Below are 24,249 nucleotides of genomic sequence, written 5' to 3' on the forward strand. Positions count from 1 at the left end.
TCGTCCTTTCCCACACTGTTGTGAGAGTCGCTATCTTTCTTATCCATTGGCGAGTTCTTCATACTGTCAAAACGGTCGCGACAGGCATGAATTCATGAATGGCGACCAAGAAATACCGCAGGAAGGTCGGCCTCAAGGCTCCAGATCACTTAGGTATTTCTTTGGCTTCTCTAGGCTACCAAAAGTCTAGCTACACAGTACCGAGGGACAAGGAAGAGAAGCTGATGTGATTGACTGACTCCGGACAAGAGGACGAGATAAACTCATTGACAGCTACTTATAGCATTTTTTGAGCTAGCTCTCCTTCTCGCCCTTTCCTTAACTATCTATTGTTCTTTGTTGTGTTAGTTTGTTTGTTCTTCCTCTCAGTACTCAACATGAAAGTCGTACCAGAGTGGTGACGACTGCCGGAGACAAATTCCTCGTGTGTTGTTCCATACTTGGCCATTAAAGCTGATTCTGAACTAGCTCGCCACCGAATGTCACAGCTCGTGATTGAAATGCTCACACTCTATTAACAAAGACACCACTTCATTTTTATAACTATATTGTCTTGTTACTACTACAGTACAGCAGTATATGTCACTAACTGTAGTCAGTTGGCAAGCTTATGAGCCACTAGAAGTCACAGTCAGTCGCCAATTTGCTGCCTATCACCAATCTTTTTTTTTTGTCTATCTTCTGATCTTCTAAGTTTTAGTATCCCACGTGGAAAGATGGATGATAAAAACCAGGTCAGACGTGATCTTTCCACCGCTCGTAGGAGCACACACAGAGGGATATTCTAGATTGAACCAATATGGAGGCCGCCTTTTGCCAGAACGTCTGTGAAAAACGTGTGCGTAACAACAAGCTGTGACTACAACAGCAACAAAGTCTTTCCACACGGAACATCACGGTGCCGCAGAGGAGTCACAAAGCCAAAGGGGGGCCGCGGCCTCGCGTCTGGCGGAGGGTCAGCGGCAACGGGTGGAGCCGGGGGAGCGAGCCCTGATATAGGAGTCGCACTGAGGTAGCACTCGTTCTCTGGTCATAGATAGATAGAGAAGGTGGTGACACATGTGTCTAGTTTGGCAAAACTGCAATCCAGAAAGACAAACAAAAAAATGGATAGGTTTTGGGCCATTTTCATTCTTGACTTTGAAAAATGACACACTCTGTTTGCAGTAGGCTAAATGGATGTCACTGATTGGACCAAGCTGTTCAATCCAGCTAATCCATCAAGCTTAGTTATGAAATAAATCCTAAGAACAGCCAACATGAACGTACGTGTAAATCGTGCTCCCATCTAAACCCCAAAATAGTTGTTTGTCCTGTTGTACGTGCAATATACGACTGTCTAACTTGCTTGCTAAAGAACCAAGAATCCACTTATTTCTAGCTAACTGCATGCTCCGCTAATTTATGAACCAGCTGCTGCACTGTATATCTTACTAAACATCTTGCTGACCACTAACCCGCTTGCCATTGCTGACTGACTACTGTAACTCTATTGCTACTGAGATTGCTAACTAACAAACTTGCTAAATAACGAACTAGCCACCTACGTTATAGAAGAGTAAAGTTTGCAGGCCTCTGACATGTCCCTAATTTGCAATAAGATACACACCAACAAAGTAACTAATTAACACATTACAGTCATCAAATTTCTAGCACTAGCTTGCTAGCCTTTGATAAGATGCTAATTTGCTATCGCTAACAAATAAGTAATGAACACGTAAGACCTGAAGGAATGTGATTAAAATACTCCTTCCTGAGCCTAGCATTTGCCTCTAATTTAATTGTTATTAGTATTGATCATAAATGAGCTAAAAAGAATTGAACAGCTCTCCATACAAATCAGGGATAATCATATCTAATGCTGTTGTTGATACAATTATTATGACATAAAAGATACTCGAAAAACAACGGTGGCAATTCAGCAAGATGGCGGGCGGCTGAGGTCGTCATGTTCCACACGTTGCTCAATGGTGGGGGGCATAAAAGGGGGGAGTTATTTTGCTGGCACATCGAAGACTGGACGATCGATTGATCACATTTCAAGTGGGATTTCGACAAATCGAAATTTCGTCGTCGAAATTTACTTCTCCTCCCGAAAGATGAGACTTCCGTCATGTACGGGAGTTTAAAAAAAAATGGATAGGGCTCGGATGATGTCATCACTCCAGTCAGGATCTGAAACCTTAACACCGGGAGGGACCGTGAGGCGGACGTGCAAACCACTACAGCACCGTGCTGTCATATTTTTCTAATTGTATTTTCAAGGCCAGATTAAAAAAAGAAAAAAAAAAGTCTCTATGTCATCCTGTTTCCAATTGAAAGAGAAGAAGAAGAAAAAAAGAACAAGCAGCTTGAATGATGTCATCGTCATCAGCGACAAGGTTCCGTCCTGGTAGTTTTCGGAAAAACGGGCCGACACCTCAGCTGGAAACGAAAAGCGTCTGTTTGATATTGTTAGCAGACTCAGCTGTGAGACCCCCGCGGAGAGTCGCTGCTATAAAAGCGGTTGGTTATCTAATGACCTCAACTGTCTTTGACTCGCTTCTAATCACCCTTTTGGTTTGTTTTACTTCCTTTCAGTGAGGGCTACAAGTAAAAACATGGAAGCAATTTGGAGGCATCTGCGGCAACCGCCGACGAACGCTGCGAGGCACTGACACGTCGCACATCCGACAACATTTCCCGTCCGTGTCCGCAATTCAGTCCAGAAACCCAAAAACACTTTAATTCACGTTTTGTAACATTACTGACTGCAGATTTTTTTGTCTTTAGAATTGTTGGTTTACACCCATTATGTGCAAAAACAAACAACGAGTAACTGATTTCTATCCATTTGCTTTTGCCGCTTATCCTCACAAGGGGAGTGCTGGAGCCAATCCCAGCTGTCATCGGGCAGGAGGCGGGGAACACGCTGAACCGGATGCCAGCCAATGGCAGGGCACTCACAATCACACCTACGGGCAATTTCGACTCTCCGATTAACTCGTGTTTTCTGGGGACGTGGGAGGAAACTGGAGTGCCCGAAGAAAAGCCACGCAGGCCCGGGGAGAACGTGCAAACTACACAGGGCTGGGATTTGAATTGGCAGTTTTCTTTCCATTTTCTTGTATTTTTCCCATATTTCAGATTTATTTGAATGTACTATTTCTGTTTTGTCATATTTTTATTGCATTTTTTTTTCCACTCCAAATCTTAACTTTCATCAAAAAAATTTCCCTTTTTGTTCCTTTCAATTGTAAAACTATTTACCTTGTGGTCAAATATTTGGAGGACATTTTTGGTAACACAATAGAATTTACAAAAAAGATCATTTTTTGAAGCAAATATTAATTTTAAAATGCCGGTAATTTGAAATTTCGTGACTTTTTTTTTTTTTTTTTTTTTTTTTAGAAAAGGGAACATTAATTACATTCTTACTAAAGTTCAAAAATAGAGAAAGAAAAATCCGCTCTGCTTTATCGAGCGAGTGCATTAGCGGCAGTCTGCGAGGTGAATTTGAAAATCTCCTCCAAAGAGGAACTTTATAAAACCGGTGATCCCACGGAAGTAAAACTTTTGACTTTAATCTAAAAAGTCGGCCACTCCTGAGCTTTAAGAAATCTATTTTCTCCTTTTAAACGCGGTGCGCTCTGTCTCCCGTCCATCAACACGCTCGCCAACCATCTGCAGCGAGCAGATAGATGAGTGACACACTTTCATATCAAGTCCGGATTTGGATGAACACCTGGCGGTTCGCAAATGGGACGGCAAAAAAGGCGCATTGAACTCTTTTAATGTCTGTTCCTCCCCGCATAATCACATCCGACTGTCAAATTATGCAAAGTCTTCACAAAATGTGCACAAAAAAATGGAATTGTGGTTTTCGTCCCCGAGTACGTTCCTATTTCAGTAGTCGTGTGTTTAGTGTTCTGCACAATGTGAGGAAATAAACATTTTCTGTGCTTACGTGCCAAAGCCGCAAATAAAACAAAAAAGCGATGAAAACAAGTTGACTGTTTGAGGCCCCTCTTAATAAAACACACGGAAACGATTGCATACTTTGCGACTGCGTGGCTTTTTGCGTGGAAATGCTTGGCGGGGAAATGTCGAGATGACAACATCGGTAACTGGAAACGACATGGACAAAACATTATTAATGAAGAATGCAAATGTGTGGATTTGGGGGAAAAACACATTTTGAAACGGTTCAATGGTGTCATTCGAACAATGAAAACATCCGTCATCCATCCATTTTCTAGCTCGCTTATCCTCACGAGGGTCGCGGGAGCCGAGCCCGGCCGTCATCGGGCAGCAGGCGGGGTACGCCCTGAACCGGTTGCACCTCGGGGCAATTTACAAGTCACCAATCAATGGATGTTTTTGGGGACGTGGGAGGAAACCGGAGAGCCCGGAGAAAAGCCACGCAGGCACGGCGAGCACATGAAAACTCCACACAGGCGGGTCCCGGGACTTGAACCCCGGTCCTCAGAGCTGTGAGGGCAATGCTCGAAATCTGTGAAAACATCAAAATGTTATGATGCAATATGTCTGTGTTACTCTGGCCCAGGTTTACATCCCAGAAGGAGCCACAGCATGTCCCTAAATTGCGGCAGAAACTGTTTCACTTGTTATATTCTATTTAATTTTGTCATTATCGTACTATTTTTGCAAAGGAAGTAGAGCATGAGCCAAAATGGAGGCGCCGCTGCCACACGTGGGAAATCCATGCAAATCCCGACACGGGACGCTCGACGAGAGTGCAGTGAAAAGGTCCGGCGACACAAACCCACTCAAGGCTTGGAGCGGCGCGGCTGTTTTTTGACTTGAAGCGCGACCGTACAGACGCAAACGCGGCGCGACTGCGTTTGAACGGAGCCCACGTCCGTTGCGATGGCGGGGCCGCTTGCAGATTTCCTCGAGGGGGATGATTGGGTTTCGACGAGGTGGAGCGCCGAGCCGGGATTTTGGTCTCGAAATGCTGACTGAGCTCCTCCGGGAAGCGGACGACGGCTTAGAAGCGGCGCTCGTATCCATGACAAACTTTGGACGCAACAAATTGGCCACTTCCTTTTTCCACAAACGTTGGAACATTTGTTGAAAACATAATTTTTCTATTGTCATATGTTGTTCTCTGGGAAGGATGTTTTCTCTCATTATAGTTTTTTTTATTTTTTGAAATTGTTGACTTTTTTTTTTTGCATTTTCTCAATTTCTCTACTGTGATTTTTTTTTGTTGCAATTTAACTGTTCACTTTTTTATTGCATCTTCTATTGTTGCTTTTTTACTTTTTTGTTGCATTTTTACCCCTTTTTTGGCACATTTGTTCGGTCATTTTTCCCTTTTTGTCTTAATTCTTTTTTGGTTTTAGTTGCATTTTTGGTTACTTTTATTTTGTTGCATTTTTTTTTGGTCACGGTTTCCTTTTCCTTTATTATTTTAAATTTTTTTGGTTGCAAATTTTGATCTTTTTTTTTTTACTTTTTTAATTTGACTTTTTTAGTCAAATTCTGAGGTTTTTTTTTTCCATATTATGCCATTTTTTGTGATTTCTTTTTCTTGTCGTATATTCTTTTTGTTTTTTCTTAGCTGATCAATTCTTTTGGCACAAGAGGCAGAATTGTAGTTATTTGCCTTTTTTTTTTTAAATGATTTGAATGTTTGATTTTTGTGCGCAAAAACACAATTAATGAACAGTAAGAAATTGTATTAAAATTATTTAAAGACTATTAATAGCCTGGTAAGGTTATCATAAATACCTTGTCGATCTGATGCACCGCAGAGAAGAATGGTGCCTAATTTGAATGATTAGAAAAAATGAATAAATACACGAGCATATCAGATCAGGCTTCAAACGGTGTAAAAACAAAATGTATTCGCCGTTCTCAAACGCCGCAGGCATGTCCACTGAATGCACTGAAAATACTCAGCTTACATTCAAAAGCGTTTGCACGTTTTGCATGTTTACACCTTCCTGTACGCCGAGCCATGAAAGCATACCCGCTTTAAGGCCGGAAAATATTCCGTGGAGGCGACGCCTGGCTTTCAGCGGCTTATCAAAAATGCACATGAACTTTCACACACGGAAGTTTCGGCTCCGCGTCCCGGTGTGCAAATGAGATGCTCCCATTTCCGCATTTGTTATTCATTTATATCTCTACCTGGAGTGAAACCAAATCACAGAGTGACTCTGTTTTAGCTTTGCAAAAAGTGCTGAAAATATACGATACCCCCCGCCGGGGCTACTCCGTGTTTAGTTTGCGAGGGTCCATTTGATTCGAAACAGCTTTCGGTATGACGCAGTGTCGTTTTCCACAATTCTAATCCCAATGCTAAACATATTGTTACGTTACGGCGCTCCTCGGAGCAGGAGACGCGAACAACAGGATCCTCACATTCACGGCCAAAGAGGTGCCGGGCGGCCTTGGCGCCGTGACACGCATCCGACGTGTAATCAGGCGAGGATGTTCCAGGCGGAAGAGTCGTGTTCCTTTTATCGTGATCAATGACAGAAAAAAGTAAGACATTGCTCTCCAGGTGTTTTTATTTGGAAAGCGGTCATACATAACGCCCCCTCGGCTTTGTCAGTTAAATCCCGCCACCGCTTCGCCTCTGAGGAAGTACAAAGAAAGCGGAGAGATTTCTCAAAACTATAGATGGGGGGGGGGGGGGGGGGATATGAAATAAATTGCAGGTGCAAAAAGTAAAATGGTTCAATCCAGACAGGGTGACCTTAAAGGAGAGCTTGAGAGCAACAGCTTGTTTCTGAATCAGGACGTGTGAGTGTGTAAAAACATCTTATGTTTATATCATTACGAGATCATTTACCAGCAGACATATGGACGTATTAATAATGCAATTTCTGCCTTTCTTTTCACTGCTGCCATTTGTTCCGTTTCATGGTGATTGCGTTCGTTTGCACGGAGGCCAAGTGACGGCCCGTGACACTTTGACCGATTCACAACTTGCCATTTGCTAAAGTTTGTGTCGAACATAACTACACGAATACACTGGAAAAAAAAAAACAGTGATGGAGGATTCCAGGAAATATAACAAGATGGCACAGAGAAAAGGTCCAGATCGTTATTGGACAGTCGTGCCATTGAACAGTTGCTAACGGCTAGCAGCTCGTATCACAAATCATCTTTCCCTATTAAAATGAATGTAAATGCCATGAATCCGTTCCATCCACCCATCATAATGCAAGCCTTGACCACACGCAGATACATATTGAGACGATCACAACTAACCTCAGTAAGCTACAGTAGCAGTCACTTTTCGTCGGGGAATGTATTAAATATTATATTTCCTATCTGGCTGTTGTTTGTTTAAATATATTAATAAGGCTATTTTGTTAATTGATTCATGATTTAGAGACTTCTTCAACTTTACATGTTCTAAATCCTTGGCATTTCAGCCTCTCAACAGTAAAACTGATTTTTATCATCCCCCATGACAGCAGACTTGATTGTCTCCATCACAATAAAAAAAATCTGCTTTCACTTTCAGTCACCATATTGTCTGTTACATTATTGTCGTCTCAAACGCACAACTGACATCAAGCTTGGTTCACATGTGACCAACTATCGGTGAGATCAACAGTTAAGTTGACAGTATTAATTCGAATCGGGTCTGATGAATTCAACTGGCATCTTTCATAAGTTGCCCAAAGAAGTCCTCAATTTGGCAACTTGCTGTAAATCTAAAGAGTCAAGTTATGCGAGTCCAGTCATAGCAGCGCCGTGATCGCTGAATAATGTCCCGATTCAAACTATACGCTGCCTATCACAACAAAGGAAAGAAACGTCGTCATCAAATGATTGAACATGTGCTCAGCTTGTAAACAGGTTGTCGTCAAGGCAATGGAAAGCGATCCTCGCCGAGCGCCGCATGTATCCAAATCCGGCGGTGTTGCTTTCAATTTGGATTAAGCTTCTGGCATCCGACGATAAAGTGTTGTGATGGAAGAAACATCCTGCGCATCGTGGATATCGCGTCCGTGAGACAAAAGGCCGACGTCAGGTGTGAATCTTGGATATGCGAGACCAAAATCCAAATGATTCCAACGGGGAATCCATTTCCAAAATAAATCTAGATTTAAAAGTTCTTGTTTTTCTGTTGGGTGTTCCATTACTTATTCACGAATCCATCCATTTTCTGTTACGCTTATCCTCACTCGGGTCGCGGGCACGCTGCTTTTCCCAGGTATTTTGGGCGCAAGTGGGGGCCACGCCCTGAACTGGTCACCAGCCAATCGCAGGGGACATAGAACCAGACAACCTTCCCCACCCACATCCAACCGACCACCCGTGTTTCTGGAATGTGGGAGGAAACCAGAGTGCCCGGAGAAAAGCCAGGCAGCCACGGGGAGAACATGCAAACTACAAAGAGGCAAGGCCGGGATTTGAACGGCAGTCTTCAGAACTGTGAGGCAGTTCTGCTAACCCACAGGTGTCAAACACAAGGCCTGGGGGCCAGATCCAGGCTGCCGCATGATTTCGTGTGGCCCGCAAAGGCGAATTATGAGTATGAACTTCCATGATTTTTTTGTGAAAATCTGTACCAAAATATCAAATTGTCACATACTAAATGATGACGTTGACATACCGCAAGCATTATTGTGTACCCAAGCATCGGCAATACTTCAAAAACATATTAAACTTGTTTTCTAATTCCAAAACTAGCTCGTAAATTTCACGTGTAAATATGATAAGTCGAAAGATTTTCATGGTTTCACAGTCATAACGGCCCCTCTAAGGGAAACCATAACTGCAATGTGGCGCACGACAAAAATTGAAATTGAAAATTTGACATCCCTGTCATGTAACCGGTCATTCGGCACGTCACCATTACTTATTATTTGTCTGTGTTTTGTTGCCTTTTCTGGTCTCATATGTTCAACTTTTCGGTTCCATTTTTTATTTTATTTTTTTTTTAGCCAGAATGAAAACTTGATGATTTTACTACGCTAGCTTAGGTATCAATTCCATTTCATTTACGTGCTTTTTATTCAAGCAGGCAGCCCATATCTCCGATGAAAGGTGGCAAAAAGACTTTTGATGTTTGTTTGGTGCCACGCATTTAATTTCACACCGCGTTTGTCTGCGAAGCACAATATGATTCCTCGCGGCTGCAAAACTAAAATCAAGAATTGGCGTGCCAAGCGACATGTAACAAGGATGAAGTATTCCTGATAAATTCAATGAGCTCACTGCCTGCCATCTTTCCTGTCTTGGCAATTGAAATGTAAAACTGTTGAATATTTACATCAAAGCCTTTGCATGTGGTACAAATTGGCCCTCAGCTGCGATCAATTGAGAATGGAACACTTTGAAAATGAATTTTGAATGGGTGGAGGGATGTGATGTGTCAAAAGTTGATGCCAGTTGTTGTTATGTTTGGATTGAAAAACAGAAGGGAATTGAAATGTATTGAATGAAAGCGTTACCGGGAAATGACTCGGGAACGTGTCAAAAGACTGTAAACAAACAAATATTCCGCGGAGAAATTTTTGCTCCCCATACAAAACATCTCGATTCAGATTTTCCGATAGGGCGCCGAGGCATACCCAGTTCTTTCTGGAAAATATTAAGGAAGGGTAAGTAAGTAAGTCGTTGTGTCTCGTCTGGATCTTTCACTTTATGATAAGAGAAGATGTGTTTGAAAATATATATTTTACTGTAGACATAACTTCATCTTTAATATATTGAAGAATTTACTGCTGGCTTTTAAACACGGTCGTCTTCACAGTAAAGATGTAGCAAGTTACATTTTACAATTTATTTCTTTTCTTGGAAGTTACATTTTTTTTGGGAGTTTTGTTTTTGTTTGAGGGATTTTTGTTGTTGTTGACATTTTCTTCTCTGTGGTGTATTTTTGGCTGCATTTCTTTCTTGCAGTCTCATTTTCTTTTTTGTATTTTCGTGCTGTTTTTTTTGTTACATGTTCTCTCATTTTTTAAAATCACATTCTTTGAATCTTTTTCTATCTCTTGCTTGTTACATTTTAATTCGTGTATAATTGTTCAGTTACTTTTTCTTTATTTTTCTCTTTTGTTTGTTTTGTCGTTTTTTCTGTTACATTATCCCATATTTGTTTAATGTATTTTTTTTTTTACCTTTCTCCTTTTTGTTATGCTTATCTAATGCCTTTTTGACATTTCTTTTTCATATTGTTGATTGGTTCGGTCCCTCCATCCATCCATTTTCTTAGCCGCTTATCCTCACGAGGGTCGCAGGGAGTGCTGGAGCCTATCCCAGCTGTCAACGACAAGTTTGTTACATTTTTGGGCTACATTATTTTTATTTTTTTTCCATTTTTTTTTAACTGGCACTTTTTTTTGCTGTATTGTCTTCTTTATGTTGCATTTTCTTATTGTTTTCATTGATTTATTTCTTTATGATGCATTTTTGGGCTGCATGTTTTTCCTTTTTTTGGTCACATATTCCCCCCCTTCATCATTGAAATTTTTTTCTTTGAACCTGCCTTTGCACTTTTAAAGGTTTACCACGTGCACTGCGAGATTACACCACAGCACCAAGGAACCATTATTTTTGGTGTAGCGTTATCTCCCTTCGTGCGTAGCACATTTAAACGTATCCAGTATATTCTTCAATGCATCATCACAGACGGAAGCATGCGTTGCTATTTTGCTGCCAATCTTTGCCATCTGTCAGCTGTTGCAAATATTTCACACGGGAAAGCTCAGGTGTTGCACACATATTGTAGCGCGCTTTGGTGTGGGTTTTGTTTTTTTTGAAGAAGAAGAATCTTTTGAAAGATGTGGTGAAGATGGCTTCAAGCCAAGAGGTGTTCCTTTTTACAAAGCCGTCACTTGACAAGGTTTAATACCCCGCCACGTGCGTTTGACACCTGCGTAAGAAAAGGTTTAATCCCTTTGCGGTCCGTCTCCCTGGTCTTTTCCTATTTGTCATAAGATGGGAAAGACAAACGACAGCAGGGGTTGAAGCTCCCAAATGACTCAAGACCGACGCGATCCTGGTGAACATTTTCGTTATAACGCCAAAGGCTAGAGTTTGGAAAATTTCAGCCCCCGAAACTAGTTTTACTTGGCGACATGAAATACCTTGTGCACGCCATCATGAGTAGACCCGCAACAAACGTCTCAAAAAATACCGTCCAGAAAAGACACTAAAAAGTTGCCATTTTGGTTTTATGATGGCAATTTGAGGGTCATTTTGACGATTTCCAAGGAACTGAAAGGAAAATTCAGTCCCACAAGCCAGTTTTACTTAACAATATGAGAGTCGGTAGAAATATCAAGCATAAGTAGACCCACCAAAAAGTCCTGGCAGAAAAAAAAAAAAAAAAAAAGACTAAGTAAGCAATTTTGGTTTGAGGCGGCCATTTGAGAGTCATTATGGCAATTTCCATTGGACCTTCAAAGAAAATTCAGACCCAGAACCCACTTTTGCCTAACGACATGAAATTTTGTACCAATGTCTATGACGAGTAGAGCAACAACAACAAAAACAATCTCATGAAGCCTTGTCTGAAAAGACAGGAAATCTGCTTTTTTGTTTCGAGGTGGCCATCTGATAGTCATGTTGGTTATTTCCAGAGGACCTTGAAAAGAAATTCAGCCCCCGAGATTTTTTTCCCCCCAACAACGTGACATTTGTTAGCCACGTTTATCCTGGGCAGCACAGAGGTTGGCTTGATTGAAGACTTTAGGTGTGCATGTGAGTGTGAACAATATTGTTTATATGTGACTTGCAATTGACTGGTGACCAGTTCAAGCTGTATCCCGCCTCTTCCCCAAAGTTAGCTGGGCTTAGCGCCAGCATGTCCGCGACCCAAGTGAGGATGCGCGGCAGAGAAATGTATGGATAGATGTTTACCCAGAGTAGACCTGCAAAAAAAGTCTTGAGAAGCGATGCCTTACAAAACAGAAAGCCAGTCTCTTTGGTTTGAAGTGTGAATTTTAGGGTCATTTTGGTCATTTGCAGGATTCTCTCTCACTCGAGAGATTTTGTCCCGACTGCTACCAAATTCAAAACTCATATGCTGCATCAAACGGACGACACTTACTCATTGCATGATCCTGCATTTGTTTGCACTTCAATTTTGCCCATTTAGGATTCCGTAGATGACAAAATGTGCCTACCAGTAATTGATGGAGCAGATGGCTTTTGATTGCTAATGAATGCATCATCAGGGACCGTCGGCTCTCCCAAATCAAAACTCTTTGGCTTGCTGGCCGCCTGACAGTATAAACATATTCCTTTTATCTGCGTGCATGCCAAGAGTTATGGCTGCTTCCACAACACAGGCCCGCGTAGCGCAGAATTTATTTCTGTTTACAGAGCAGCCCGGAGACACTCCATCACGCGGTCGTATCTGCGGGCCGACGTTTGAGGCCAAGCTTGTTTTTCGCAAAGGGGCACGTCATCCCGCATGTTGGTTTAGCGCATGACGTCTTAAGAAGTCTGGAAAGCAGACCAGTCTTTTGAATGTGGTCTGACGCTGGGTTCAAGCCAAACAAACCAGATCAATAGCAGAGGTCTGTGAAGACTGCGAACGCCGGGTCATTCCATTTTTGCATGCCAGAAGACCAAATTCCAGGTACAGTAATGTCGGAAATGTTTGTCCCATTTGTTCATGGAATCTTCCGAATATGTTATTCCAGTCCAGCTACATACTACATGAAAAAATAATAAAATAAAACCTGGCCGGTTTCCAGACAGGACACACTCTTTTTTTTTTTTTTTTTTCCAACGCTCTCCGCCTTTTCATTTTATATTCAGCAAAAAAAAAAAAAAAAAAAACTCCCAGATAAGCATGTAATTAACAAATGTCACTGCTCTTACCATAATTGAATAGCAACCGCTTTAATTACTGGACACAGCGGAAGGGTTAAAAGTTGAAACCGCTCACAAAGCACAAAATGTACATGAATTATTTACGTTAGCGCACTACGTACGACACAATAAACAGTCAGTCAAAGCACATCTGTTCACGGTTTGGCACAAAATCCTCGAATGAACGCATACGTACCTGTATTAGTGGGAAACGTGGGATTCCGTGCTCTCGCAGTATTTCAACGCCATTGCTCTTGAAACATTGACTCATTAACTCGGGCAGGCAACAGCGGTTGAAACTTGGCTCCGACGTTGGCTTATTATGTGCATCCCATTACAGCAACCGCTTCGTTTCTGCTTAATGCTGCTCAGTAACAAAGGGCGGCCAAAATCGCTGCATTAAGGAGCGAAGTGCTGAGCACACTGGAAATCTATTGCCAAACAAAAGTAGCACCACCCGTTAAAGGTGATTTTACTTTAGATGACGGTGATTAGTGTTTAATTAGAGTACGTTGATGTGGTCACGAGAGTTATGTGGGAGCAGGTTATTTCATGGTTCAGCCTAGTCTGCCTCAGTCCTTGCCGTATTGCTACCAATTCTCCCTTAAACAGTATTTCCAAAGTGTAGTGACAGCCATAGAAATACACTCAACCCTAATTTTTGACCCAGTATGAATCCATGATGCACCCGCCATTTTTTCAATTGTCCCAGTTTATAGTTCCCGAACAATTACCCAACTTAACCCAACGGTGATCCTCAACCACTTTTTACCATCGTTACAAACTCATCTTCCTGCATTAGCCTTGAAAAATGATTACTTACACCCCAACAAGTCTCACTTACTCAGGCAAAAAAGGGTGGATTGTAAAGTACCGTATGTACTGTGTATAAGGGAGATTCCAGACAGAAGATGAAGAAGAAAAAGAATGACCTCGCCCGTCAATCGAGGATTCCTGCTTCCCGATTAGGGAAAATTCCCTCATGGGAGTTTGTCAAAATGCCTCCTTCAAATCCAAAAGGTTGCCTTCCTGTTCAATTCCTTGCACGGGTTCTCAAGACGTTTTCACGCTTTCTGTTGCAACTTATAATCGACGTCCACCTAATTTAATCATCTTCTGTACTGGTGTCAGGAGCTAATTCTTTTTCCAACTTTCCTCGGCCCCCTACAGAGTCAGTTTTAGGGGCGGGTCGTATTCAAGACATAAAAACCATCAATTGTTCCCTAGAAAAATGCTGGCTTGAGGCCCCCCCAACAGGCCGTTCATTTGTCAGAAGACGAATAATCAACAATTGCAAAAACGCTTCCATACAAACCTTTTCAAAGTTTTCGCACATGAAGTTCGCCCAGACTGATGAAGCAGATGTCTGACTGAAGATTACCGCGGTTGGAAAATGAAGCCAATTACCAAATCCCCCCCCCCCCCCCCCCCCCCCCCCCCAGGTTATCTGGACTCATTTTATACGGTACAATGTGTCACTCTCATATGTTTACTGGATCATCAAAAGGAGCTGATGAGCCTGAGTAAGTCTTTTGATAACTTTTCTCCTTCCAACAAGAAAGGCTGATTAAGAAACTTCCTCAGAAGCCTAAAAGTTTCTTTGGTACAGGCAAAATATTCACTGGTCGAGGTGACCCGCTTTCTGGTTGTGTGTTAAATTGAAAGTTGTGTGAGACCAATTAAAAGGGAACACGTGGAGAATATAACTAGTGTACAAATTAGACATGCACCCCCATGTTTAGTCCCTTGTTTCAAAGACAATCTAAAATCAGCCGAGTAGACAAAAAGATAATAAAAAAAATGTATATTTTTAAAACCATACATGCAGTTGAAGGGTGAAAAAACATTTCATTTTTGTCTCACTCTCTGAAGTCAAATCAGACTAAAACTCTCCTGATTTGAGTCAGTCAGGATCGCCAAAATGATTTGTTAAATGCCACAATAATAAGAATTTCGTAGAAAATATTATTTTCTTTGACCGCATCACAAAAGGAGTTGTAAGTAAAAAGCTCCAATTAAATCCCATGACATCATTTATCTTTGAGTAGCATTTTCTACGGGTATTTACTGGATCAAATTTTCCGTGATTGGCATAATGTCGTATTTTTTAGACAGGGAAAATGGTGTACCTTGACTTACAAGATGAATGCATCCTATTTGTATAGTTTTATTAGTATGTTCAATCGAATTTCACCCACTGAAATTAATGACAATGTAATCAAGAAAAATAGAACTATATGGTATCATCTCGTAATAAGAGCGCGTAAAGGAATAAACTGGTTTTATAAAGTTAAAAGTGTTGTCGTACTCGTGCCAGATGTGCCTTTAATGGGTGTGGCCTAGTCGATGACATCAGCGGGTTTGACGGCGTGGGCCTGAATTGTGGCCTACAGCAGCAGTCCCTAATTTTTATGTGCACGTTTGACTGTTTTGTCCCGTTCAACAAATGCATTAAAGTGTATCAACTCTTAGCGCCATTTTCATTTTTACTTCACTTTTTTTGAACGGCGGCCGATCTGAAGCTCGTTCGCCGAACTGCACTTGTGAGCTTGCGCTCCACTCTGCCGAAATTGCTTCAAGACACAAATAGCCAACTCCCATTAATGAATTATCTTGGCCATCACTCGGATAAAAGTCGCTTTTATCATCGAGACTCAGATGTGCCCGCAACACGGCTTTTCCAAAAACGCTTTCATCCGGTTACACGTTTGGCTGGCGCTGACGCTGGCGGCAGGTGAGGGCATAAACATTCTTTGCGTGCAACACGAGGATGTGTTTATTCTCCTCTGCATCTGGCAAACAAAATGTCTGCCCCTCTCGTTTCTGTCGGCTCTCACGTAATCGACTTTGTAACGTTTTGGCAGAGCCTTCAAGTGGAGCGAGGGGAATCCACCTGTTTGTTTCATTAAGTCGCGTGCCTCTTAATGGGCTTCAGTTCTTCCCTTTTCCTTTTTTCTCTCGATTCAACCTGTCCACTCGCCTTCTGCCGGCTGTACATAATGGAAGGTAGGCTCACAAGACACCTCGTTTGGTACTGCGCACCTGGATAATCTAATGAAATGCAATACAATAATATATGGGAGCATCTACAATGCAAAAAGATGGTCTTTAAAAAGGACAAAACGGAATAACGTGAGGAGGGGGAGGACATACCTTACATTAAGCAAAATTATATTCCAATAGTGTAGGGAAATTTGACTTGGCAAGATTCCTTAAACAAAGTAAACAGCTCGCCTTCAACCTTCCGCTGATTTCTTCAAACTGGTTTATTTGTACTCCCTACATTTACTGAATTGTGGGATTTCTTTCTTTAAGATAAACTTACTCATAACCAGACACAAAACCTAGATGACAAGATATCAGAATCAGCTTTTATTCGCAAAGTACTGGATGTCAAAAGCACACGAGGAACTGGTTTTGTCCCCGGCCGCTTTGCCACGCCAACGAAACAAAAGTCCCAAAAAACACGAGCTCAAACAATGGCTGAAAACAAAACATCGGACTATTCTGAAAAGCAAGAACATCTGACGAAGGAACTGAAATATGCAGTGCAGAAAAGGAAACGTCACTGAGCTGTTTGTGCAAAGCAGTGATAGGGATGACCATCATTTTGGTCGAGTTTTGTTTTTTTAGAGTCTTGAAGAAAAGCCAAAGTTTGCGTCACGCACCTAATCAGGAGATACGAATGTGCCTGCGCTCATCTCATTTCATCGTGGTGACAATCAGATCCAGTGGAAGGACTTTGGCTTTCCTTCTCCTCAGTTGGTCCGAAGTCTTCAGGGAATCAAGCAGGTTAGCAGTTCAGTTAGCCGTGTGAATTTCTGTGTTTCAGTTTGGATTTGGCTTCACATAAACCTGAGCTTCCATTGTTTTGTCTGAACTTTTCAGAGAATATTTTGGTTGTTTCCTAACCACAAACCCGGCCTACGAATTTCCTCTCGGGGAATGTAGCAGACCACAAAAATAAAGCCAGATTTTTGTCATCAGTTTTTAGTAATTTTTTTTTTTTTTTTTTTTAATTTATGACGTTCTTTGGATTTGAGTTATTTCAGAAATTTTATTTTTCTTGAATAAAGGGTTACGGCGCGGCGGAGCAGCTGTAGAGCATTGGCCTCACAGTTCTGAGGTCTCGGGTTCAATTCCGGCCCTCCCTGTGTGGCGTTCGCATGTTCTCCCGCGCCTGTGTGGGTTTTCTGCGGGCATTCTGTTTTCCTCCCACATCGCAAAAACATGCAACGTTCATTGGACACTCTAAAGTGCCCCTGGGTGTGATTTTGAGTGTGATTGTTGTGTGTGTTTCCGTGTGTCCTGCGATTGGCTGGCAACCAGTTCAGGGTGTGCCCCGGCTCCTGCCCGATGATGGCAAGAATAGCACTCTTGTGAGGATAAGCAGCTAAGAAAATTGGTAGATAGAAAAGGTTACCAAAAATACTATTCAGGGTCTTTATCCTATGGGAGGAGCTACGATATGCAACTAAAACTAATATTTCTGACATGGGACAGGATCTAACGCTTCAAAAGGCCTTGCTGATCTTAAGACTTAGTTGTAACCTGCACAAATTCCTGACACACCGTGCCGGATCCCGCAAAGCAGCCCAAGAGAACATAACAGACCGCAATCTTTCAGACACTGGACAGAATTTTGCTGCATAATGCTCTGATCATCTCGATATGTTATTGTAACCTACACAGATTCTAGACACTCCTATATTAGATATCGCAAAGGAGCCCCAGAACCAAAGAGCCCACAATCCTTCGGCCGCCGGGCATCTGGTCTTGAAAGTCTGAAGATCCCGATGAGCACAGATTCAAGAAACCCTTTGCTGTAAGTAGCAAAGCCGAAAAGACTACAACTGACAACCTTCCTGACCGTGGACAGCACGTTTCACTGGAAAACTCCAGAAAAGCGCAAGATTTCACGGTACCATTTCACTTTGAGGTTTGTAATAATGCTTGTGATGAACACGACACAGTAATTTCAGGTCAAGCTCGCATGAAAGTCCACATGGTTCCAATCAGTCATTTTTGCCGTTCGCCCAGTTAGCCTTGGACCGTGCTACCATGACTCATCACTGGGAAAAGATGGATAAAACAGTTAATTTGCAAAGACATTTACTGACTCTGCAGGATCCCTCATAGTGGACACTCGTAAACTTTTAAGAGCCTGACCCGTATCGCATGGACATACCTCGGGAGTGTGCTCAGTGGATTCAATGATCGCAGGATGCGTCAGGGCATCTTTACAATCTATTAATCGCTCACAAGTTTAGCTAGAAATGCTCAATTGACAGAAATACGATACAAGAGCCGTTTTAAAAAGGTTTCGCGGTGAGCGTAAAGGCAAAAAAAAGTAGAAAAGCACTCACAACCAAGAAGAAATCTCGCTCAGCTGTTACAATGTCGTGCTGTTAGTCTGTCCATCCATTTTCTGAGCTGCTTATCCTCGCAAGAGTGACGGGAGTGCTGAAGCCTATCCTAGCTATCATCGGGCATGAGGCAGCGTACACCCCGAACTGGTTGCCAGCCAAACGCAGGCCTCACGGAGACAGACAAACAGCCACACTCATAATCACACCTAGGGGCAATTTAGAGCGTCCAATTCATGTTGCATGTTTTGGGGATGTGGGAGGAAACCGGTGCGCCAGGAGAAAACCAAAGCAGGCACGGGGTCCTCAGAACTGTGAGCCTAACGCTCCACAGATACCCCACCGTGCTGTTACATTTAATCACTAATTGTTCACGGGAGTGAAGTTCTTTTCGGGACATGACAAATAAGTCCAGGATCGGGCAAAAAAAAAGGAAAAAAAGTCATGCTGTTCAAAGGAAATGCTACGCGAGACTGAAGAAATGTATGTAAACTTTTAGCATCAAGTAAAGTAATATAAAATTCTCTGTCATTATTGAGGTATTTAACAAAATTAAATAATTTTGGTTATCTTGACTGACCTGAACCAGGAGAGGTTTACTCCGATTTGACTTCAGACAGTAATACAAAAAAATGAAATGTGTATTTTTGCAGTGTACGTAAACTTTTGGCTTGAACGGTAAATGGCGGTTTCTGCAAAAGTAGGGGATTACCCCCACCCCCCCCAAAAAAAAAAAAAAATACAAAAAAATCCATGCACAGGTTGATTTATGAATGGTAAAACACGACTATGGGGGGACAAACGGTACTCTGAAATATATTTTGAAAAATAGACCAAAAAAATACATGAAAGGTTGAAAATATTGTTAATTACTTTGCTAGTATTGAGAAAAACTGCAAACCTAAAAATTGAAGTGCAAATATTATATTTTAGGTTTGGCATTTTAATGTTTGCAGTGCCTTTGAGCAAAAAACGTAAAGGAAAGTTTTCAAACTGTCTGAGGCTTTGTGTGTCCGTGCACGACCACGTTCATATAATATAAGTATACTCGAGTTATTATTTAAGATGCACAACACGACATGTTCAAGGTTTCGGTTCAGCGTCGGCAGTCTGGCACGTTTGCCTTCAGATGGTGAACGGCGACTTTAAACTGGAGAGGAGAGGTCACCTCTGTCAGAGGCGAAGGCGTGATTAATGGACGGGGCCCGTCGCGGCTTCCCTCTGGCGGCCCGTGTGGCGCTCGCCGCAAACACTCGGCTTGCTCAGCCCGGGCCTGACCTGCCCCGGCGGTTCAGAGGTCAACAGCGGCTTGAAATATAGCGAGCGCCTCGGTCGACGGCGGGGAAAGACAAGAAAGCGGGGCCTTGTGTCGACCGTAAATTACTTCACCGTTGACGCCGCGATCGTGACTGGGTTGTAAAAAGATCTTCAAGTAACGGCACGAGGGCCTACGTAGGGGCTGAGAATGACCAAAACTGCGGGTGTCCAGTAAATTAATGCCCATTCATTTTTTTTTTTTTTAAAACATTTCCTATATTCATAGTTGAAAGCCTAAATATACCACACACTATCTTGCTAAAGCACTTTCAAATCCTTTCTAACTCACCTCGCGACATTCATCCATCCATCCAGTTTCTGAGCCGCTTATCCTCACGAGTTTCGCAGGAGCGCTGGAGCCAATCCCACCTGTCGTCGGGCAGGAGAACATAATTGAACTTTGTTTTATCCTAGCTGTGCAAGACAATTGGTTTTCCTAAAGCAACGTGTACCAAACCCAACGGAAAACCGTGACCACAAATCGAACCATGGATTTTGTGAATTGTTCCATCCATCCATCCATTTTCTGAGCCGCTTATTCTCACAAGGGTCGCAGGAGCGCTGGAGCCAATCCCAGCTGTCGTCGGGCAGGAGAACGTAATTATACTGCGCATGTAGAGACTTATCTCATCACTATTTTCTATTATAACTTCCGATCCTGTTAGTTGGCAACAAAAAAAAAAAAAGTGTTGAACTATTGTACAAGAATTTGAACAGTTGTCTTCGCATTTATAAGGCAACACAAAGTTTCCAGGCTGATCCGGGGGGGTTGTTATCTTTAAAAAAAAAAAAAAAAGCTGCTGCGAAAAGGTAAAACTACATCTATGATTGTTGCTTCTAACACTTGGTTTATGCAATTCAGCCTTAAAAATGCATCACTTACACATTTAGTTTTGGAAAAAGTGCAGTAGAAGCGCGCAATAGTGGCCACTCAGTGTAGCAGCACAACAACACACGTACACAGATGGTAAAGATGCCAACCCAGGCTAAACTTGGCTCCTCTCTGAAAGAGAGTAGACGCACACTTCAACACTTCCTTGACACCGGTTTTACTTACCTACCTACCAAGACTTTGGCAACACCTTGCGGTACTACAAGGAGCGCAAAAAAACTTCCCCCCCCCCGTACGTGTATCTTGGCATCGGTTCCACAGAAAACAAAAAGTGACTCGTGAATATGTTGCCTGGCCTCGCCTGGTAATTGCGGATCTTCCCCCAGCTTAGCAGACAAGTCATGTTTGGATAAACTTGGCCAAGGGGCAGGATTATGCAAACCAGAAAATGTTAAAGAGCTCACTCATACACATTTTAAGAAATGGGCAGATGGTAAGATGTACTTGGCCCGGCGAGTTGCAAATGAGCAAATAAAAAGTTCATTTCCACAACACCGCCTTTTAAATTAAAAAAAAAAAAAAAGAAGAAGAGGGGGGAAAATAACTTTGGCTGTATGTTATCCAAAACTCTGTCAAGATAATCTTCTCAGGCTGAATTTATGACCACTTTAAAGTGTGCAACATGTCATATTCCACCCCAAGTGTTTCACAGCCGTGTTTAAAAAGCCACTCGGGCTCAAAGCGGACCCCCTCCCTCTCAGACGCTCGACCCGTGATGAAAGCCAGACAGTAGGTGACGTTCCGCCTTATCTTTCTGCTTGTTTCCATTCCAAACATGTAAAAAGAGACACTAACCATCTCCCTCATCACGTTCCCCCCCCCCCCCCCCCCCAGGACGTGAGTCGCGCCAGAAAAAAAGTTGCCGTGCGACAGGTAAACTTTTTCTCACACAGCTGGAGCCCAAAAACTTAAATTGCTTTACCTTCTCTCTTTATTAGTGTTGGAGCTCATTTTTCACGCAGCTGCAGGCGGGTTTGAGTGCGCGGTATTCGCTACTGCCACCTGCTGGTCCCCTGGCAAAGACTTTCTGCTGAAAACAAAAAGAAATTCCCTCTTTCAAATTTCAACACACACTCGCCGCGTGAAATTTCTCGTCATAGCAAACCTGACACATTTGATTAGAGTTCATTTAAACACCGCAAAGTAGGCGTAGACTGATGTCAACGTTTGGGCGTTTTCACATGAACTGACCCCCACATAATTGGACATTGACGGCTGAATTATGTGTGCGACATAAAATTGTGAATTTTTTCCATACTGGAGCGGAGCCTCTAAATTAGGGCTGTGACGATCGCACCTTTTCACAATCGATTAACCTCAAAATATTATGTGGAGTACAACTAACATGCATATTATTCTCATTTATGAGGGTGGGACATCTATCCTTTAATAGCATTTGCTGGTACCGACTGTGTGGTACAAACGTTACAGAATCTGCAACAACAAAATCAACCTTTGCTCAACAGTTAGCAATCGTGATTAGCATTAACGCGCTAGCAGTTACGATAGTATGTAATAAATAAACATGAACGCTAACTGCGATTCTGATCACTCATACATCATATTATATGAATATTACACACCTAAAAGGTGTCTTAATATCATTTACCGAGCCATGTTTGTCGTTTTTGGGCTGTTTTTCAATGGCCGAACGGCGCGTCCGTCTGCAACAAATGTCCGTAAGGCAAACATGCACATCAGCTTAAAGGTTCCGGTAACACAACTGTGATTTATTTTTGTTTTTATTGCCTCGCGGGGGAAAATTTTTGCGTCGTCCAGTTTTTGTGGTCGACTTTCCCAGTGTTAGCTGGGTGTTTTTTTTTTTTTTTTTCACAGCCCGACTCTAAACTCATACAAATGAGAAAAATGTGGATAAATTTACACAAAAGTGCAACATTCAAAATGTCACCATCAATAATATAAAAGGCGTGTCAGAAAAGTTCCTAGACCAGAGTCACTAAAGATGCATTTCAAACACATTATGTACCAGACAATAGCCTACATGTTTTCATACAGCTCATACAACATTTTCCTTTTTTTCAGGCTGAGCCTCTGACAGTTCCAGCCCAAGAAGAACGTCGCAGAACTTCTCTACCCATCACTTGTTTTCCTCCTCATTCCCAAGCTCAAGAAGGTCATTTAGGGGACCCGTTTTGAAGACGATCAAGATGGCTGTGAGGATGGAGCTGCACTGAATTCCGGAAGAATCCTTCCAGCGGTGCACGAAGGTACACAGAGAAAGCTGGGGAGGTGCATTGGACTCCGGGGGAATGACTTCAAAATAGGAAAACTTGGAGTTTGGATTTGAAGTGTTTATTTTTATGATGCCAGTCCTGAAACTTTTGCGACACCCCTTTTTGAAAGAGTCACACAAAGGGAGCTCGTTCACATTTAAAGGTATGAAATTTCCTTGTCATCATAAATGTCAGCACTTGTTAAATTCAGGTTTTGAATAAGGGTCACGGTTTCAGATTTGTGCTTTAAACTCGGGTTAAAAGTTTCAAATTTGGGTTTCAGACTAAGCTTTCAAACTAGGGTTCAGGGTCCAAAAATAAGGTTAGACGACAAACTCAAGTTAGGGTTTGAAACTAACGCTCAGGTATAGAATTTAGATTTCAGAGCAAGTCATTAATTTTCAAGTATACGCTCTCACGCTAGAACCACCCTGCAAATAATCTCGGCGTGAATCGCTGTTTTCAATGCAAAGCGAGAGGATGACCACATACTTGTTTCTGTTTGACTAACCATTGTTTTCCACTCTTGTTTATTTTTCCTGAGGGTTGGCAACCGAAAGCAAAATCGCTCGACTGCGAAAACCGAGTCGACCCCGGAGGAGCTCCGTGGTCTCTGGACGGACGCTTGCGGTCGGACGCTTGGACCCCGCACCGCCGCGGAGGACGGAGTGCGATAACCTTGGACGGAGCCGGATGGAACGGCGCACCGCGATCGTTTGTTTGTGGCCGCCGATAAAATGCTAATCGCTGGGGTTCACCGATTCTTTGACGTGAGCGCTGGAGTCGAAAAGGGGGGAATTTTTTGGAAGCGGAATATGAAACAGATTGAAAAATTGGCAAATGACAACGAGCCGCCATCTGAGTTGCTTCTAATAGCTGATGACGTTGGGATTTTTTCCGTCAGTATTAAGTGAGAGAGTCAGACAATGGTGACAAAATTAAAAAAAAAAAAAGTATTAGTATTAGGAAAGTTAAAGTACAATAAAATCATGCAGACAGACAAAAAAAATAGTTCCATGTAACTCATGTAAGAAAGCTGCAGTAAGAGTCATTTTTCACAAAGGATAATGAGTACAGTATATGCCTGATTATTGTTATGTTGTCTGTCTACATGTTGCTGCACTGTTTGTGTTCAAAATTAGAGCACCATCACATAGATGCTATTCATTCCCATCTTTGGCGTTTTCTATTAAGCGTAAGCATTAAGCTATCAGATTTGAAAGCAAAGTCATGTATTTGTTGTAACTGCACAAAGTTTTAAAAATTGGATTTGTTCTCTATCTGCCAAACGGCTGCTTGTTGTGAAGGGCGTGGAGACCGTGGATTGAAGACAGCGCTCACATCTGACGTTTCTGCTCTCAAGTCAGTGAAAATAACAGCTCCTATCACCAAAAAAAAATTGTTATTCGGATCAGTCGTTTCTCAAGGCACACCTGTATCCATCCATCCATTTTCTTAGCTGCTTATCCTCACGAGGGTCGCGGGAGTGCTGGAGCCTATCCTGGCTATCTTCGGGCAGGAGGCGGGGCACACCTTAGCCAATCGCAGGGCACATTGAGACAAACAACTATTTGCACTCACAAGCACACCGAGGGGCAATTTAGAGAGTCCAATTAATGATGCATGTTTTTGGGATGCGGGA

The 24,249-nt window shown here is 42.4% G+C and overlaps 2 long non-coding RNA genes across 4 annotated transcripts in view; one reads left to right on the forward strand and one right to left on the reverse strand.

Annotated features, from left to right (window-relative positions):
• The window catches only part of LOC133509141 (uncharacterized), a 42,635-nt gene extending 20,549 nt beyond the window's left edge, over positions 1–22,086 (reverse strand). Inside the window, exons 1-3 of one of the 3 annotated variants that reach the window (XR_009797237.1) lie at positions 21,983–22,081; positions 21,296–21,403; positions 19,771–19,850 (exon numbers count right to left, since the gene is read on the reverse strand). This is a non-coding gene — a long non-coding RNA (uncharacterized LOC133509141). Of the gene's footprint in view, positions 1–19,770; positions 19,851–21,295; positions 21,404–21,956 lie in introns of all 3 variants that reach the window. The other 2 variants (XR_009797236.1, XR_009797235.1) reach the window with 2 other exon arrangements.
• LOC133509142 (uncharacterized) lies at positions 21,209–23,976 on the forward strand. Its single transcript, XR_009797238.1, has 3 exons — positions 21,209–21,246; positions 22,417–22,601; positions 23,152–23,976. It is a non-coding gene; the product is annotated as an uncharacterized LOC133509142 (long non-coding RNA).
• Positions 23,977–24,249: the final 273 nt, after the last annotated feature.

Source organism: Syngnathoides biaculeatus, chromosome 11, assembly GCF_019802595.1.
Source record: "Syngnathoides biaculeatus isolate LvHL_M chromosome 11, ASM1980259v1, whole genome shotgun sequence".
NCBI lineage: Eukaryota > Metazoa > Chordata > Actinopteri > Syngnathiformes > Syngnathidae > Syngnathoides > Syngnathoides biaculeatus.